The 20,101-nt window shown below is 41.4% G+C and overlaps 1 protein-coding gene across 1 annotated transcript in view; it reads left to right on the forward strand.

The window, feature by feature from the left end:
- Positions 1-9,529, forward strand: part of SCAF8 (SR-related CTD associated factor 8) — a 147,621-nt gene extending 138,092 nt beyond the window's left edge. The window contains exon 21 of the mRNA XM_032772072.2: positions 8,567-9,529. The gene's annotated coding sequence lies outside the window, so the exon portion shown is untranslated. The remainder of the gene's footprint in view (positions 1-8,566) is intronic.
- The last annotated feature ends 10,572 nt before the right edge of the window (positions 9,530-20,101 follow it).

Below are 20,101 nucleotides of genomic sequence, written 5' to 3' on the forward strand. Positions count from 1 at the left end.
ATAGATGTTCAGTTTGCAACTAATAAAGAACAATTTTTTCTAACTGATATCCTTGCATCCTGGACTCAGAGAGACAAGCTAGGTCCTTTCCCTAACATCATAAGCAATAGAGGTTCACTTATACCCCATTGTCTTTTAATCATGATACTTTGACAACAGTGCAGTTGCACTGTTTTCCCTGGGTCAGTTTATTCAAACCTAGGGTATGTCTACACTACCTGCTGGATCGGTGGGCAGCCATCAATCCAGCGGGGGTCAATTTATTGTGTCTAGTCTAGACACGATAAATTGACCCCCAAGCACTATCCTGTCAATTCCTGTACTTCACCACTGCGAGAGGCACAGGCAGAGTCGATGGGGGAGTGGCAGCAGTCGACTCACCGCAGTGAAGACACCGCGGTGAGGTCTAAGTATGTCGACTTCAGCTATGTTATTCACGTAGCTGAAGTTGCATAACTTAGATCGATTTCCCGCCCCCCGCAAGTGTAGACCAGGCCGTACTTGTGTTGGCTCTGCAGTTCTAATGGAAGTAAGAAGCATTAAAACTTACTTTTGAAATTAACAGATGTGTTTCTGAATACACATAGAGCATCGGGTGGGGAGAGCGGGGGAGCTTGGCATCAGGGAAAAGATTATTAGAACTTTTTTTTAATAGAGATGGGCCCAAAGTACAATTTAGATGGCATTCAGATGAAGGTTTAAACTTAGACGTAGAACCAAATTTCATAGTAAGCCCGTAGCTCTATAATGGGCCAAACTAAAGAAACCCTGTTTCTACAGTCTAAGACTTTAGAAAAGGATGGATCTCATTCTGAACTTCATTGTTTAGGATCATCTCTACTTTTTTTAAAACTTTGTTAAAAATAGTCCCATAATGATTATTTGAGATCTCTCTCAATGTATGTCAACTAGACACATTTTCGTTAAACTTAGAAAAATTTTATGGAGGAGAGACTTTTGTTCTGCTGTTGGTGAAAATTGCCAGTGCCTCTCTTTAAGAGGCATCTCTCAAGCAAATGATGGTCAGAGCTCATTCTCAGAAAGCCATCTTTTCTTCTTGGCAATCTCACAAATGATCATCCTTTCTTTAATCTCTTTGTTTAGAATGATTATATTTGAAGTGTAGAAGACTTTTCAGAGTTAAGGTTTCAGCCAACTTCTATTATAAAACCCTGTTTCAGTACCTCTTGGCCTGGAATACTACAAGTGACTATTTTCACTCAGAAGGCAAATGAGAATATTTCTGTTAACGTGTGAGGCAAAATCTTCAGACTGTTTCTGAGTGTGGTATTGACATGTAAATCTGATTTGAAACACATTGACTATTGTCTACTATTTCTTCAACTCCCTCTAGCTCAAATGATACTTGTTACTATCTATTCCAACTTTCCCTAATGGTAAATCTCTTTGAAAACTCCCGTGCCAGCTACTTTTGAAGAAGATAGATTGTAATTAAGCAAAGTTGTCAAAGATTTTTGTGCTGGATAGTTTGAAGCCAAATCTTGTTCCCATTGATGGCAGTAGGAGTCCTTTGGAGCATTGGCAAGTGCTGTGTTGCAAGCGTCTAATGCTTCTTTTTAGCCCTCTGTCTTCCTCACAAAAATATTACATCACATAATTTGAAATTTCAGTAGATTTTGACGTTGGTTTATTCAAGGTTAGCTATCTTTAAAAAAAATTAAGAGCGTGCCATTAATGAAAACTAGATCCTGTTCTCTATTGGTATAACCAATGGAGAAAAAATGCTGGTGGAGATTATATTTGATACTGACCTCCTAATTGGCCTGGTCCATATTTCAAAAGAGTAATATGAGTCAAGAATATGTTAAGAGAATGGCTCCTCTTGTCTTCCCTGCCAAAATGCTTCCTTGGCCATGGCGTGATGTGCCAGAGTATGTTTTCTAGAAGGAGTAACTGATTAATTGAATTAAAGTAACCTACCAAAAGTTACATAGAAAATTTGTGGCAGAATGAAAAACAAAAACCTGTGTCATTTTTTTATTAATACAGAACCTATTATTTGGAGGGATAACAGATTATTCTTCACTCTTAAAACATGCCTAAAATCTTTTAGGAATGAATTTAAAAGAATGATTTTCTGTGGTTATTGTAGTCTAACAGGCTGTCACTATGGAACTCTAGGCTGGAACATCTGATGATTTTGTCGTCAACAGGTGTAAAAGTATAGCAAAAACTGCTTGGAACACCTTGTCTTCCCGTAAGAACCATCCCAGGCAATTTTACACGCATTAATTGAACCTTTGCATTTTGCAACAAATGAGATGAGGCCTTTAGTTCAGGTCTAGCTGAACCAACAGTTTCTTCAGAGTGTGGAAAAGTCAGCAGGTTGTCCGGAAAAATGGAACTCAGGATACAAAGATAATCTGCATAGAAATTATCCTCTGTTTATTAAACTATGGACAGGTTTACTGTAGAAACAAAAATCTCTAAAGGTTCCAGAATGGGACTCAGAAACTTCCCACATCAAAATCATAAACTTGAAATAAAGTACTGGTTAAACCTGAAATGAACTGTGGAAAAATGCCAAAAACATTTTTCATTGCTAGGCCTGAAAGACTAAATCAGAAGTTAAACAATTGGTTTCCTGATCAATAGCCTCAAAGGTCACAAACAAATCAAAGGTTTCAGAGTAGCAGCGGTGTTAGTCAAAAAGAACAGGAGTACTTGTGGCACCTTAGAGACTAACAAATTTATTTGAGCATAAGCTTTCGTGGGCTCATGACAGATCTTAAAATATATCTAAATCAAGCCAATTAAAGACTTTAATCAAAGCTGTTTCTCTTGAATAATCAGATCTTCACAGATGAAAGTCTGGATTGAGAGTTTAAATTATCTTAAAGAAAACCTGTAGGGTGTAAAGTTCAATTTTCATGACTATTTCTGCACAGCTAGGCCACCAGGGAGGCAATTTCTGCACTGCAGCCACGGGAAATGAATTTCCACTGCTGAATGATATAACAGAGTGCATGCTACTCACCACTCAGCAACACTTCCTTGTGGCTCATCTGAGTAATTAGGTCACCACTGTCCATGCCCCATCCAGCAGACTCTCAGCCCATTGCCTCAGTCACTTGCTCTGTAGCCCCTCTCTTGCTGGTCAGGCCCCACAGTGCCTCTCATTCATGACTTAGCCCTCCAGCCAAGTCACCATAGAATCATACATGTGTAGGACTAGAAGGGACTTCAAGAGGTCTTCTAGTCCAGTCTCCTGCACTCAAGGCAGGACTAAGTATTATCTAGACCATCCCTGACAGGTGTTTATCATTGGAGGCTTTTAAGAGCAGGTTAGACAGAGATTCCACAACCTCCCTAGGCAATTTATTCCAGTGTTTAACTACCCTGACAGTAGGAAGTTTTTCCTGATGTCCAATCTAAACCTCCCTTGCTGCAACTTAAGCCCCTTGCTTCTTGTCCTATCCTCAGAGGTTAACTAGAATAATTTTTCTCCCTCTTTCTTGTAACAACTTTTTATGTACTTGAAAACTGTTATGTCCCCTCTCAGTCTTCTCTTCGCCAGAGACAATCACCCTCCTCTTCCAGGGTCTCATCCTACAAAGTCTCAAGCAGTGACTGCACCACTCCCGCAGTGGCTGGTAAGGGAACTTGGGCTCACCCTCTACTCCAGGTTCCAATCCAGGGACCCTCAAACCACTTTCCATTTCAGACCTTACTGCTCCTTTCCAAGACTGCTTCCCATCCTGCCTTTCTGAGGCTTCTACTCTCCCCCTTGTATAAGGGAGTGTGACTGCAGGCTCACCTCTTAGCCTCAACTCCTAGGCTTTTAGAAGCTCCACCTGTTTCTGTCCAGATGAGCTTCATTCTCAATCAGTATTATGCCCCTTAGCTCTCTAGCAGCTATGGCTTAAGGCTAATTGGCCTCTCTTGCTGGTGGGAATCAAATCAAATGGGGAAGCTGGGGAAGCTGAGGGAATCAAATAGATGAAGAGAAACCAGAGTCCAATGAGCAGGTAAAGCATGGGAGAGGAAGGAAACACTGACGAAGCTGTTAAGCAGAACAACATACTTGCAGACAATGCACTTGTGTTCATCCTGATGATTGGCTAAAATCTATCTGACATCTTCAGAGGAAGAATTGTCTGGAAGAATTTCCGTTAAGTGACACGAAGTGTTCTTTCCCCTGGTGATTAAGTGTGCTGTCTTTATATCCCTCTTAGTCCAGGTAGCAAGAGAACATGACAAACAGATGAACTCTGGTCTGCCTCATAGCAGTGCTCAGCACTATCACTGCTTCAGTATGCAAGTCTTATTGACTTTGCTGGGTGTTTCCACCCCCCAGTGATCAATCATCTTAGCCCCCAACATCATGAGACTGACTTAAAAATCATGAGATGTTTTTTAAATAATACTTTTGGAGTTCTTTTAATTTGCCTTTCATTGTTGAGTCTTTAGGTTGCACTCAAGTCATATTTTCTAGCTGTTTTTGGCACTTTGAGGACTAGAAATTTACTTTTTTTTTAAATGGAAACTCAGATTCTTGTATGAACTCTTGTTGCCAGGAGATGGGACTTTACATAAAAAATCAAATACCTTGTGAGACTTGTGATAAAATCACAGGGTTGGCAACGCTGACCACATAACTGAGGGCAGAATTTGGCCTAATGAGCTTACATAGGTGTAGTTTGGGTTTCAGAGCCAGAACCCTTATTATGGTCGAAGATGCACAAGAAGGAAAAAGGCCACCTTGACTCTGCAATCCCAGGCTGAGTTTGCAGGACTAGCAATTAGAAAATCCTTCTCCATGTAAATTAAGAACATTTGAATTCAATATCGTTAAGAAACAATAGACATAGACCCCTCCTCTGCAATGCCACTTGCAGAGCCATATTCAAGAGGAGAAAAACACTTCAAGTTAAACAACTTTGAAACTCTGATTTTCAGTAGCTTTTAATGGGTCCTGAATTTTCTCAATCTTGATCAGTCTCACTCCACTCTAATTGACAGCTTCTTGTTTGTTTTTTTAAATATTCTCCTATAAGATATTTTAGATATTTAAAAAATGCATAGCAATTTTACAGTCCTATGTTATTAAGTGTTGTGATTAGAATTTCATATTACACTGCAGCTTCCCTTTAAGATGTGGATTTATTTAATGGCATGCCATCACTTCTATTCCATGTTTGGGTAGCAAGCTTTCATAATACTTTCAATATCAGACTTTTAGAAGGGAAGCAGAGTGGACCACAAATGTTTCAGAGATCCAAACCCCAGACTTCGCTACTCCCAAATACGATTCCCCCAAGGCTTATAGGCTTATAGGCTTAGTGAGCTAATAGATTGTCAGCATTTTTTAACTTCTTGATGACTACAAATTATACATTACAGTGGAACGTCACACAAAGTTCCATGCATTATCCTGATAGTGTGACATCAAGTGGTTCCAAAATGTGACACACTCATGTAAAATGCATCAGCAGTTACAGCAGCAGTTAGAGCTTTGGACTTCTAGGAACGAAATAGTTCAGGAAATTTCATTGTCTGTAGTGTGGTGGATGCCACATGAACTTTCACTGGATGTATGTTTTAAGTCAGTCAATGGGCTAAAATACTTATAAGCATTAAGATGATTACTACTGTTGCAACATCAGGAGAAATGCCTTTGGAGTTGATGTCTACAGTTGGTTACTTCAGACTTTTGTATTATGTTGGATTTTTTAATCAAAATGTTGATGTCACATTCCAGTATATAAATTGACTTTATTTTGCCTTTATTTGTTGAGTCCTAGAAACTTGCTCTTGAATATGACAGGGGTGGCAACCTTGCAAATAGTCTAAGAGCTTCAGGAGAGATTTGCATGCGTTAGTTAGAACTGCATAACTGAGTTTTGTACATAGCCTGCATTTCTGTGGTGGCTGATGCTATCTCTGGGGGGAAATGTGACAGGTGTTTTAATACTACACAGCAGTTCTGGAACAAGAAGTGAAAGTATCAAGAGTGCTTATGTAAGCATGACATACTTACCCAAATTGGAATTTGGTCACAATGTTTTGGCTTACCCATGAACTGTTTTGCATCTCAGGAATCCATTTGAGGTAAAGTACAATCTGGAAACAAGGTCTTTGCCTTTGCACCAGTTCCAGGGCCCCTTTTGACTTTCCTGTATTGCTGGGCCATTCTGATTTAAGAAGCCCTGGGAACCTTCCTTAATGGGCAACATTCCTCAGTTTGATGAGGGCTCCCAAGAAATTTAATATAGGTTGCTGACCATCCCAGGCTGGGTTAACTTTCCTGCTGAGTTTTCACAGGATGCCAGGAATGATGATGTGTAAAACAATTTTTCATTCAGTTCTCCCATCCTGCCCCTTTCCTAGTGGAGAGTCCTTGCTCTACTTATGGTCTATAATGAACTGTTTGCCCACAAAATAGAATTTTACTCAGCCTCTGTCGTCCTGCCCTTTTTATAATTGCTGAGAGACCACGTAGTTGAAAACAACTGATGTTTCTTTCCTAGTTACTTATTGTTAGGATTTTCACTGAAGAAAGCAAGACATATATGTACTCCTCATGCTGTAACATCTGTGTAATGCTGTACATCACAAATTTCTTCTCGCTGTGAATTTAGTGCAGTACAACCCCTACTTACCAAATTAAATGAAACTTCTGGTTAACTGAAGGTTGACAATGTCCCCTGGTTTTGTACTGCAGTTTCCACTGGCCTCCAGTTCCCCCAGATCCAAAGCGCAGCGACTACAATATTATATATCGTTGTCAGTATACTGTGCAGCACCATCTCTAGCTCAAGAAAAGACAGAGGAGTTCTGTGGAATTATTCCACTTTTGTGACCTGCTCAAATAACACAAAAACAATATATCACAGGATTATATGTTGGACAGAGATCTTTTAAGTAATCTGAATTAGGCAGGGAGATTGATCTGTGTCTGTGTTGTTTGTGAGACTGTCCCAGAATACCACAGTCTACTATCACAGAGATTTCATTTAATAGACTCTGTTGGCTTTTAGCAGTCACATTTCAGTGCTTTCACAATGGAGGCCTGATTCATGAGTGGAGGCTGGTTCAATGCAAATAATAAATCATACTTATAATAATAGTAGGAAATTATGTAGAGCTATGTTTTTCAATGATTTATGTAACTGATTTATGGTAGTACCATTTCTTTTCTTTTCTTTTTATTTTGGTTTTGGGGTTTTTTTTAAGTGGAGGTCTGTATTGAACAATATACTCTGTTTTAGGAGGCAATAGATAGATGTACATTTAGCCCAGATTAATAGCATTATGCAAATTATGCAGCACCTTGCATGCATCATAAAAGTAGTTATAAAATTGTGAACCTGCCTGAATTATGGCAAATTCATGTGGTCCTACAAAACATGTCTCATCTGTGATGCTTTACTTTTCAAAAATATTTGAAAGGGAACTTATAGATATTAACTACTTAATTTAAACAAAATAGTACAGCAAAAACATTTGAATTGCTCTTAAATCACTCTAGTAAAGATGTATTAGGTGAAAGCGATAAAGGCAATAATTCAATCAATCAAGGGCCATTTGGATAGCTGCAGTGACGTTACAGGAGTGTTCAGAAAAACAACAGATATCAGTTCTGCAACTTCATTGCATAACTGCTGTATATGAAATATCTTTAAGAAGTTGTCTTTTTTTTTAATCTTGCCCAGGTCAATAATGACTGAGAGTCATTACCTTCTGATGACTCTGTAATGGCCTTTGTGAAATAAGTAGGTGGGCTTGGTTAGGATCCCAGCACAAACTTCACCGTTGTCATGGTAACCCCCGGCTAGCATTCTCAATGGAGGACAATAACTGAGTGGAGATGGAGACTGATCTACCCCCTTCATTGGCATAGGTTGCCCTTCCATTATAGAGCAGAAGCTCATTGGCAGGGTGGGGGATTTTCCATTCACCCTGCTCATTTTACACCTATTCTGTGTATAAAAAGAAAGGGTCACACTTTATACTAGGAGTATGTTTATAAAGGGTAATCAGTCAGTATGTTACAGACCTGAGTAGTATGTTTTAGAGATGATTATGAGTTTTTTGACCGGCTGGACTCTTCAAAATCTAGAATAGCTGATCAGTCATTTATTAAAACATCTATTTATGATTATGAACCCTGTATAAACTATTTAAACTGTACCTTTAATAAAAAGTGTGACCTAAGAAAAATTACAGCATTGTCAATCCAGCCTTTCACCAGTAGTGAATTCACTGTAAAAACAGCAGTTGTTCTTTACCTAAAGAACATTTTATAAGTATTTTTTAAATATTATAATTTGTTGAACAAAATAAGACAACAGAAAAAAAGAAGAGTTGCTATTGGATTCAGTCCTGAGTAGTGCTTTAGGAAATATACAGTATAGAATACATTTCTTCTTTATTAGTATGCTAAGGATAAGAGAGAGATTGAAAACTGCATCGCAGATCCCTGATATTTATGAAACAGCTGCTATTGAGTGACATCGTCTCTCTTTTTCAGGGTGTGTTTTTTTTTTAATTGGAAACACTCCAATGACCAGTGATGACTAGTTATTGTTCCTTTTGTCAACAGGCAAGATGATGGAGGAAGTTCTGGCAGCTTACCATGTCCCGGGCCCTGCAGAGTTAAATGAGAAGTGCTTCAATGCTCTAATGTGCATCACATCGGATCTTGTTTCTGAAGTGTTAGAAGGAACCCAGCATTACATGTTGTGCACCAGCACACTGTTTATGATAGAACCCAGGGATGGCAAATTTGTATACCAGTATTACCTGTCTGGAGCAGGTTTAATTTTATAAATTAAAACCATAAACTCTATGAGTTTCTAGACGTTATTTATGCTTTTGAGGACGAACTCCTCAAATGAAGAGACAGGCTCTTCTGCAGGACCAGAAGATCGCATTGGACTGTAAATTGTAACTAACTCCATTTGTAGAATAGGAATTGAAGGACAGATTAACAAGAAGATCCTTCAGGGTATGAGACTTGATTTGCTTTGATCTGCAAATTTAAAGACAAGGTTTTTTTAGAAGTAACCACTTTTACTTAACACTACATGTGCAGTCTTTGTGCAGCTCTTGACTGGTGACTATACTCCAGATATGTTGGATTCTGAACATACTTAGGTTTGTGATGAACTTTTAAATTGTCAAAGTTCCATGAAAATTAGAAAGGGAAAGTTCCAGGGCCAATATTTGTCTAGACCTGTCCTGTCATTTCCTTTTAGTGTCCAAAGGGGTTGGAAAAAGGGCAAGAAGTGGTAATGAAATACAAAATTACATTGTACTCATTTTTGATATATGCACTTACCAGAAAAGTGCTTTCTGTCTCATAATCAAAGGGAAGGGGGACACTTGCCCTCTCTAAGCCCTCAAATGAAAGGTCTGCATTTAGGGTCAGACATGTTGATTTAGTCTGCTAACTAGCTATAGAAAAGAAGAAACATGTATATGCCCCACTGTATGTGAAAAGGACATTTTGTCATTCCTCTATTTATTTTTGCTCTATCAAAATTAAAGTGCCAGTTATTTGGAATGCTGTATTCTGTGGTCTCTTGAAATTTGATTAGTGAGAACCGTTTGGCAAGATCATTCCCATTATGGTATAACTGCATGGTGACCACAGCTATGGACCTGTATAATAAAGATCTAAATTCAAAGTTCTGTTTCTGATCATTTTCTCTATCTTTTACAATATGTCCTTAAAAACTTCCCATATGTCCTCTTTGGATATATTGGCCTCCCATCACACATACACAGCTCAATGCCCAGGAGCACAAGTAACACATTTTGGTGGCTTACTATTACTGTGGATGTTGATATTAGAAATAACATCATGTATTTTAAGAACCACTTTGTTACATAAACTGAAACGAGGCAATTAGGCCTAGATCCTCCAAAGTATGGGGAATTAGGTCCCTAAATACCTTGGAGGATCTGGGCCTTAGCACCTGTTTCCATGAAGAGTGACCCTGCTCCTAGCAGGCCTATCCCCATACAATTCAGTACTCCCAAGCAGCAAGATTGAGATTGTTCTCAATGAGACATCTCAAGAGTTCCAGGGGACCTTTCATTATCTGTACATGGTTGGAACCATGGTTAATGCTAATTGGGCTTTTCTAAAAAGAGTGATTGAGAGAGCACATAAGAGGAACATATGTGTACATTTTGGACCTGATTTCCCCTTGTGTCATCACTAGCCCGAGAGCTAAATAAGAGCAAAGTGGTGTAAAATGTTTCCAGATCAGGTTAGTAGCATGTTACATCCACTTTGCTTTGCTCTAAGTGACTGTGCAGGCCCAAAGCCTTAGAGAATCAGGCCCTTTAAAGCAAAGAGCCTTGTTTCTACTGAAACATTTGACTAGCATAAAAATCCAGTCTCCACTGATTTCCCAACCAGAAACTATGTGTCAGACTTTCTGTGGGGGCGGTTATGGTAGAAATGGAGGGGCCAAATGCCAGGTCACAGCATAACTCACTCAGGTTTGGCCCAGTTCATGTTGACAGAACAGTTTCAACCTTTGGGATCTCCTGGATCTGCTCCTCTATTGTTTTTTCCTTGTGCAGTCATTCACACTAGAATGGTAGTGTTTAACATCCCTACTGCATTCACTTTGCACTAGTGTGAGTGTCTACTTGGTGCAGTGTAAGGGAGACTCAGCCTCTCTGACTTTCAAGTGCCTGGTGTCTCAACCTTCACATTGCATTCAGGCTGGCTTTTTGCATTTATTTCATAAGTAGTAAAATTTACCCATTTAATGATGTCACGAGGAGAGAGAAAGATCCAAAAAGAAATTCAATCTGTGGAAATTAATCCAACACCCCACCTTAAATTTACTGCTGCAGCTACAGTAGCTGTGGCCCTTTGAATGTAAGCAAAAAGTATTCTGCTGTTAAAAGATCTTGCTCTTTCTATTTGCATTGTTACCAGATTTTGATATTGGTATCACTGTGTGTGCAGTGATACCGGTATAAAAGTGCCATATATTGGCATAGCTGTGATGGTTCTTGGACCACCCTGGACTGTGAGTTACCTTGTTGCCCCGTACTGCCCGCATGAGGGAGTCTTGTGGTAGCTGGGTGTCAGCTCGCTAACACCAGCAGCCTTTCAGCCACTCAGGCACTCTTGTCTGGGCTATAACTCGTCCTAACTTCACCTTGCAATAGGTGCACCTCAGTCACTACATCCCTTTGAAGCATTCCCCTATCGTATCTAGATCCTGACACTGGCTACTCACAGAAATCCCAGATCCTCTTCACCCAAAGGTGCAGCATACCCCAGTTTACCAGTTTTACCTTAAACTCCTGTAACCACACAGAACTTGTAATAAAACAAAAATTGGTTTATTAAAGAATAAAGGTTTAACTAGAAGTGAGGAAAAATGATGGAAATAACTGGGTACAACACAAAACAAAATCATAAAATGTGAATTTGGGTCTATAATTAGTGTTACTTTTCCCTGTCTAATAAAGTAGGCTTTCCCCCCAAAGTTCAGTCCATTGCAGAGAAGGCTGGTTTCACATGAGCCAGGATACAAACGTACATGAAAGCCCCCCTGCTCTTGAAGCATTTTTCCTCAGTGAATGGATCCTGAGTGCCTTTCCCTATATTCTGTTATAATGAAACAGTCTTTTGTCTTTCTTCATAGCTAGGGCGATCTCCTACCTGCTGTAATGATCCTTTTCACCTCCAAGTGGTTTGGATTGTTTGCCATTATCTTTGATGGATTTCCGTTGACTGCTCTGTGACATGGCAAGAGTACACAATAGGAACTTGCATTACTTTGCTGGCTGACTAGGGACAGGTGAAAATTATCTCTTGCTTGAATGGGTCATCACTGAAGCCTGGTCTACAAATTAGGTTGGTTTAACACGTTGGTTAGGGGTGTGAAAAATCCACGTGCCTGAGCAGCATAGTTAAGCTGACCCATGAAGGGTATGACTACACTATGAAATTGGGTCGATTTTATAGAAGTTGATCTTTAGAAAGCAATTTTATACAGTCAGTCGTGTATGTCCCCATTAAGCGCAGTAGATTGGCAGAGTGCGTCCTCAATACCGTGGCTAGCATCGACTCACAGAGTGGTGCACTGTGGGTAGCTATCCCACAGTCCCCGCTGCCCATTGGAGTTCTGGATTAAGCTCCCAGTGCCTGATGGGGCAAAAACATTGTCGCAGATGGTTTTGGGTACATGTCGTCAGTCTCCCCTCCCTCCCTCCCTCCCTCCTTGAAAGCAATGGCAAACAATCATTTCACACCTTTTTTCCTGGGTTACCCATGCAGATGCCATAGCACAGCAAGCATGGAGCCCACTCAGCTCAGCACTGCCGTTGTGAGCATTGTAAATACCTCGTGCATTATCCTGCAGTATTTGGCGAACCTGACTAGGAGCCACCAACACAATGATGATTGTGAGGTGGACATGGAGACAGACGTTCCTGAAAGCACGGGATATGGCAATTGGGACATCATAGCGGCAGTGGAGCAGGTTAATACAGTGGAATGCTGATTCTGGGCCCGGCAAACAAGGACAGACTGGCAGGCCCACGCACTGCTGCAGGTATGGGATGAGTCCCAGTGGCTGCGAAATTTTCGCATGCTTAAGGCAACTTTCATGGAACTTTGTGAGTTGCTTTCCCCCTCCCTGAAGCGCAGGAATACCAAGATGCCAATAACTGCCCTGACAGTTGAGAAGCAAGTGGTGATAGCCCTGTGGAAGCTTGCAATGCCTGACTGCTACCGGTCAGTCAGTAATCAATTCGGAGTGGGCAAGTCTACCGTGGGGGCTGCTGGCCAAGTAGCCAAGGCAATCACTAACTTTCTGCTAGCAAGAGTAGTGGCTCTGGGAAATGTGCAGGTCAAAGTGGATGGCTTTGCTGCAGTGGGGTTCCCTAACTGTGGTGGGATGATAGACGGAACGCATATCCCTATCTTGCACCGGACCACCTTGCCAACTAGTACATAAACTGCAAGGGGTACTTCTCAATGGTGCCGCAAGCACCGGTGGATCACAAGGGACGTTTCACCAACATCAACATGGGATGGTCAGGAAAGATGCATGACGGTCGCATCTTTAGGAACTCCAGGCTGTTTGAAAAGCTGCAAGAAGGGACTTTCTTCCCCAACCAGAAAATTACCATTGAGGATGTTGAAATGCCAATAGTTATCCTTGGAGACCCAGCCTACCTCTTGCTCCCATGGCTCATTAAGCTGTACACAGGCAGCCTGGACAGTAGCAAGGAGCAGTTCAACTATAGGCTGAGCAAGTGCAGAATGGTGATACGATGTGCCTTTGGACATTTAAAAGCTCACTGGCACTTTTTGCTGACTAGGTTAGACCTTAGCACAACCAATATTCCCATTGTTATTGCTGCTTGCTTTGTGCTCCATAATATCTGTGAGAGTAAGGGGAAGATGTTTATGACAGGGTGGGAGGTGAGGCAAATCATCTGGTGGCCAATTTTGAACAGCCAGACACCAGGGCGATTAGAAGAGCACAGCAAGGCGTGCTGCGCATCAGAGAGGCTTTGAAAAACAGTTTAATGACTGGCCAGGCTATGGTGTGACAGTTATGTGTGTTTCTTCTTGATGCAAAACTGCACCGTTTGTTGAATGTACTCCCCTGTAGGCCAATGCCCATCCCCTCTTAGACCACAGCTGGCAAAGGAAATAAAGTCCCTATTGTTTTGAATCCATGCATTCTTTATTTATTAAAAAAAAAAAGTGAGATCACTGACAAAGTAACCCGGGTGGGGGAGGAGGGAAGGACAAGGCCACATTGCTTATTGTAGCCACACTACAAATCAAAGCTGTTTGATTGACAGCCTTCTGTTGCTTGGGCCATCCTCTGGAGTGGAGTGGCTGGGTGCCTGGAGCCTCCCACCCCCCATGTTCTTGGGCGTCTGAGTGAGGAGGATATGGAACTTGGGGAGGAGGGCAGGCAGTTATACAACTGATGAAGTGGCAGGCTGTGCTCTTGTTGCTTTTCCTGCAGCTCCACTAGATGCCTGATCATGTCCATTTGATTCCCCATTAGCCTCAGCATCTCCTCTTGTGTGTTCTGATCATGCTCACTGAATGCTTTTCTGGCCTCTGCCACCGTGCCCTGTCAGTGCGGGAGGACTGCCTGAGTTTGGAAAACATGTCATCACAAGTGCATTTTTTTTTTCGACTTCTAATGTGTGATAACCTCAGGGACAGAGTTGATAACGGGGAGCACAGAAACATTTGCACCTGCAGTGGGGATAAAAAGGGAGAGTAAAATGTAAGAGAACAAAAGAGACACTCTTTCACAGTGAATCAAGCAATTCACAGCAGACAGCACACGTGTTTTAGGTACAAGATCGCATTTTGCCTTTTATATTGAGTGCCTGCCGGTATACACAGCTGGGCAACAGAATGTGGTTTCCAGGCATCCATGGTAAGCCAAAGGATATGCAGGGTTGGCTTCTTCTGCCTTTATAACATGTAGGAATGGTTTCAAACTGCAGCACCCTCCTTTCCCATACAAGCAATGCCGGTTGGGTTTGCCTTTTAAAAGGCAGGAATGCAATTTTGGGGTGGAGGTGCACCACACCCCTCCCCTGACCAGGTGGCTATTCTCAGGAATGATCCCTTTTAGCCAAGCTCAAACACCCCAGCGTGAATGGGGTCCTTTTACTGAATCCTTACAAAAATTTCCCTATTTCAACCAGGTGACCATGAATGATTCACTCTCCTGAGGCTGACAGATAAAGACCGAATGTTGCTTGAATGTGACCAAAACCCAGGATCATTTGCTGCCATGCTTTGTGCTGCAATGATTCCAGATTACTTGCTATTGGCTTGGTGTGGTAACAGGGCCGGTTCCAGGCACCAGCATTCCAAGCAGGTGCTTGGGACGGCAATCTGCAAGGGGTGGCAGTCCCTGTGTTTTTGCCCCCAAACAGTGCACCAAATTGCTGCCGCAGACAGCGGGGGCAGTTTGAGTGCCATTAGGGCGGCACGCCCGTTTCCGCGGTGGCAGCAATTTGGTGGTAGCTTCTATGTTCAGCTGTCTGCGGTGGCGCAGCTTCTGTCTTCTGGCTGAAGATAGAAGCTGCCTCCGAACTGCCATCGCTGCGGAAATGCACATGCCACCCTAACGACACACGGACTGCCCCCGCCGCCCACGGTAGCAATTCAGCACGCTGTTTGGGGCAGCAAAAACAGTAGAGCCAGCCCTGCATGGTAAAGTGTCCTACTGTGTAGGACAAAATAAGACAGCCCTCCCTTTGGAGTACCTCCAAGAGAGCTTCATGGAGATGTTCCTGGAGGATTCCCACTCCATCCCCAGACACGTTAACAGACTTTTTCAGTAGCTGTACTGTCCACAAATTCATCCCAAGTCTTCAGGGAAAATCAAACATTAAACACACTTTTTTTAAACCTCTGTAGTGTAATTACAAATGTGCACTCACCAGAGATGCCTTCTCCCCCTTCAGGGTCCAGAAACCCGCCTTTGGAGGGTATTGGTTCCAGGGTGATGAAAAGGTCTTGGCTAATGGGGAAAGCGGATTCTCTGTTTACTGCTGCATGTTCTCCTTCTCCTCCTTTTCCTCATCCACAAAATCATCCTCCATGTTGCGTGAGACTCCCCCCTTGCAGGTTTCCACAGACAGTGGTGGGCTAGTGGTAGGGTCCCCCCGTAGAATGCCATGCAGCTGATCACAGAAGCAGTATGTGTGGGGCTCTGACCCAGAGCTACTGTTTGCCTCCTTTATCTTGTAGTAGGCTTGCCTGAGCTCCTTAACTTTCACTTGGCACTGCTGTGTGTCCTTGGTGTAGCTTCTCCATCATGCCCTGTGCGATTTTGGCATATATATTAGCATTTCTTCTGCTGGATCGGAATTCTGCCTGCACAGATTCTTCTCCCTGTACAGCAATCAGATCCAGTGTCTCCCGTTCGCTCCATGCTGGAGCTCATTTGCGATTCTGGGACTGCATGGTCACCTGTGCTGCTGAGCTTGCCATGCTGACCAAAGAGGAAATGAAATTCAAAATTTCCCGGGGCTTTTCCTGTGTACCTGGCTAGTGCATCGGAGTTGAAAGTGCTGTCCAGAGCAGTCGTATTGGAGCACTCTGGGATAGCTCCCGGAGGACAATACCATTGAATTGCACAACACTGCATTTGCACTACCTCAAATTCGACACAAGAAGGTTGATTTTAGTGCTACTCCCCTAGTGGGGAGAAGTACATTTTAAGAGTCCTTTCAGTCGACAGAACGGGTTGGTTGTGTAGCTGCATTCCTTATAAAATTGACCTAACGTGGCTAAATTCGACTTTAACCCCGTAGTGTACACCAGCTCTAGGTCAGTGGAAGATTTTTCCATCAATCTAGCTATCGCCTCTCGGGAAGTGGATTACCCATGGCAATGGGAGAACCCCACCATTCAGTGTAGGTTATGTCTACTCTGAAGTGCTACAGCACTGCATGCTGCCCTGCTGTAGTATTTTAAGTGTGGCCATGTTATCTCCTGGTGACTAATTTCTACTGTGACCCCATAAAGCTACTTTCAATATAAATATATTATTCCTTAAATAGGACCTGTGCATGCATCTCAAAGTGCTTATGAATCTTAACACGTTACAAGCTTTCTGTAGATACCTTTCATGTTTTTTTTTATGGATAAATATCCTGTTAGACATGGCTTTGGTGCAGTGAGTTTGTCAGGTCTGAGGTGAGCATTGTTTGCAAAGAACAGGGGACCCTTTGCCAAGGGGAGGAGGTCTCTCGGTCACAATAGCTTATTCCCCTTCCCATAAGGGAATAAGCTACACCACTATAAGCAATTTTATAGTAGTATATACTACACTGGGGTGTTGCACCACTTTAACAGCTCCAGTGTATTTAAGGCAATGCGACTTTTGAGGGAGGACAAGGCCTTAGCTTTAACTCTGGCATAAAAGGTCTAAATGTGTGAGCAACTGAAGCCATCGGAATTGTAGGACTGTTGTCGAACATGATCATGACATAACTTGTATTTGAGTGTCAAAACATAAATGCCACAGAAGTACGGCCTACCTCAGCAAAGCTGACAAACCACTTTTGTCCATGCTATAGCGTGCTGTCTCATATGCCTGGGTGTTCTATTAGAAGTCATTTTCTGAAAAGAAGATGCCTAACTGTGGCCCCATCTGTTGAAGGAATGAATTAAAAAAACAAGAAAATTCCATGGCTCTCTAATAAGGGCAGAGGTTGGAGCTTTTTGTTCCCTAGATGAATCTCCTTTTCAGAGATGTCTACACCCTTCACCTCAGCAGCTGCACAAGGACCTCTTTGTCAATGGGCATGAATATTTAAAGGGCTCCTGCCTTCCTCTCTTCAGTGAGTTTCAAAGGAAAGTTTCAAAAGCCATTGTTCTCTGATGACTTAAACATTTTGATGCATGATAGAGGTAGCTTTATACACGGTATTAGCTGACTTGGACAAGTTGAATTAATTCAATATTTGCACAGTTAGAACAAATACTTAATGTGGATTTGTGTGGTTTAGTTGGCAAAACACTGGCTTCTCAAACTGAATTCCAGTATGAAGTTCACATTAAATAAATTAGTCCTAAGTAAATTCCTTAGCAGACAATAATGCATCTCAAGAAGAAGAACATCAGTTTGGGCATAATTTTACCCTAGACCTGAAATATTAGGTACACAGACAGCTCTTTTATCCAGTGTTGTTTGGGTATTAGACGCTTTGTTCTCATACAAAGAGTGAGCCTCTTTCATGTCACAGCAGGGGTTTTTGTGGTAAAATATAAGGATGTTTCCATTGCAGCTAACTACGCCAAACCAAATGTTTGGATGGAGTTCTGTGCCTATTGCCCATCTCTAAAATGTCAAAAATACCCACCTATTTCCACAATTACATATCACACTTTAGATTGTTAAAGGCTTTAAATTTAAATTTCTTTTGAAATATATATTTTAGCAAGCAGCATTGCTGAGCCATGTAATTAATATAGAGGAAAACCTCAACAGTTGATCCATAATGTGGTGGCCAAATCGTTGTTTATTTGCTGCTTGTCACACAAAGAAGGAAGCCAAAGGTTTTGAGAAATAAATTATCAAGGTTGTGTACAATTACAGATTTTTACATTAAAAAATTACTATTGCAACTTTCATCCAAGACTCTCAAACTGCTTTGCAAACATTAAATAATGGAGTCACACAAAATCCCCATGAGGTAGGTATCATTATCCCCAATGGGTAGATAGGCAAACTGAGTCAAAGGAGAGCTAAGTGATTTCTCTAATATTGCACAATAAATCAGGGGCTGAGGTGGTGTCTATGCTCAAAAAATCCAAAGACAATAGACATTTGCTAAATAAAATAATATGCACTTCCAAGGAGGTTTTCTTCACACTGTATTTTTCTCACCATTGTACTTATTCTTTTAAATAAAGGAATCCTCTCCACAGAGTTTAGCTCCTTCCCCACTTCCCAAGTAATAGCAGGTTCTGCTAGCCCGCAGAATCATAGAAATGTAGGTCGGTAGATCATCTAGTCCAGTCCCCTGCACTGAGGCAGGACCAAGATCATCTCTGGCAGGTGTTTGTCTAACTGTTCTTAACATCCTCCAAAGACAGAGACTCCAGCGTTTACCAAGGTAATTTGATCCAGTGTTTAACTACCCGTACAGTTAGAAATACTTTCTATTTACCATGTGGGAGCTATAACTCCTTCCCAGAAACATCTGGGAGCTATAATTTTCATTCCTCGCTATTTGGCAGCTCTTGGCCAATTACTATACATTTATCAGATCCTTTTCCTTTTTGGCACATTCAGACCAACCCCTCCCTAAGCAACAAATGAGGTTGTTGTGACCATAGCCCCTTTTAAGCCAGTCATTGCTGATGAATGGGAAAGGAGAAAGCACTTTCAAGCTGCAGGATGGAAGGAAAAAAATGTTCCTGGGGCAGTGTTGGAATTTGCACAAGGAGCTCCATGCATTCCCTAAACATGTATATGCAGTGACTCCAGCCCTCAGGTGCCTGAGTGCAGCATAAAGAGAAATTCAACATTACTTGCATATCATTAGTTAATTCCCAAGATCTTATTACACCTCTTTCCCACCCCAGTTCAGAAGTAAAAGCACAACTGAGAGAGGGACAAAATGTTTTTTTGTGAGAAGGTGACTGAAGATCCTCTGGTAACAGCAATTGGCCAAATTCTGCCTTTTGTGAAGAATTTCCCAAAGTGACTATTTAACTGAAAAGAAGAAAGGTGGCCTGGCACTAACCCAAACCGACATTAAAAAAACAAGCTGTCAAAGTAAAAAAGCTGCAGAGAATCAGAGTAACTCGATTTCTATTTCTTTCTATTAACATTTTTATTGTAATTTATTAGAGGCAGCAGTAGACACAAAAGCAAAAACTAACCCTTACAATCCAACTAAGCAGTGTTCTCAGCTCAGTGCTAACTTTTAATGACTGTAATTGAACATAAAGATACAGAGAAATTGTTCTTGCTGACTGTCAGATCTCCACTTTTCATAATGGTAAACCAATTATCTACTCAGATTGTTTCGGAGAGAGGGAATGCAATGGTTAGTTCATGGCCCTCTACAACTCATTTAATATTAAATCATCTTCCAAGCAATGTAGGGAAGCAAAACTTTTCCTGTCTGTTCATTAGACACAACTGTCCGGCACCCATCACAATAACAACAAGCTCCAATGAATGGAAGGTGAAGCTAGACATATTCAAACTGGAAATTTGACACAAATTTTGAATAGTAAGGGTAATTAACCACTGGAACAACTTATCTAGGGATGTGATAGATTCTCTATCACTTGAAGTTTTTAAAATGAAGATTAGATGCCTATCTACAAGATATGGTCTAACTCAGACAGAAGTTATGGGATTGATACAGGAAACAGTGAAATCCTGTGAAGGAGATCAGACTGGCTTATCATAATGATCCCATCTGGCCTAAAAATCTGTTAATTTAATATCAGAACCCTTTACAATGGCCACCATTAAAATGTTGTCAATTACTGCTTACAAGTAACAGTGTTTTGTATTTATACAGGTGAGGGGTATAGACCTGCAAATACCATAGTAATGTTATTTGAAACGGCACAATGATA

The sequence above is a fragment of the Chelonoidis abingdonii genome, chromosome 3, assembly GCF_003597395.2.
Source record: "Chelonoidis abingdonii isolate Lonesome George chromosome 3, CheloAbing_2.0, whole genome shotgun sequence".
In the NCBI taxonomy this organism is placed as follows: Eukaryota; Metazoa; Chordata; order Testudines; family Testudinidae; genus Chelonoidis; species Chelonoidis abingdonii.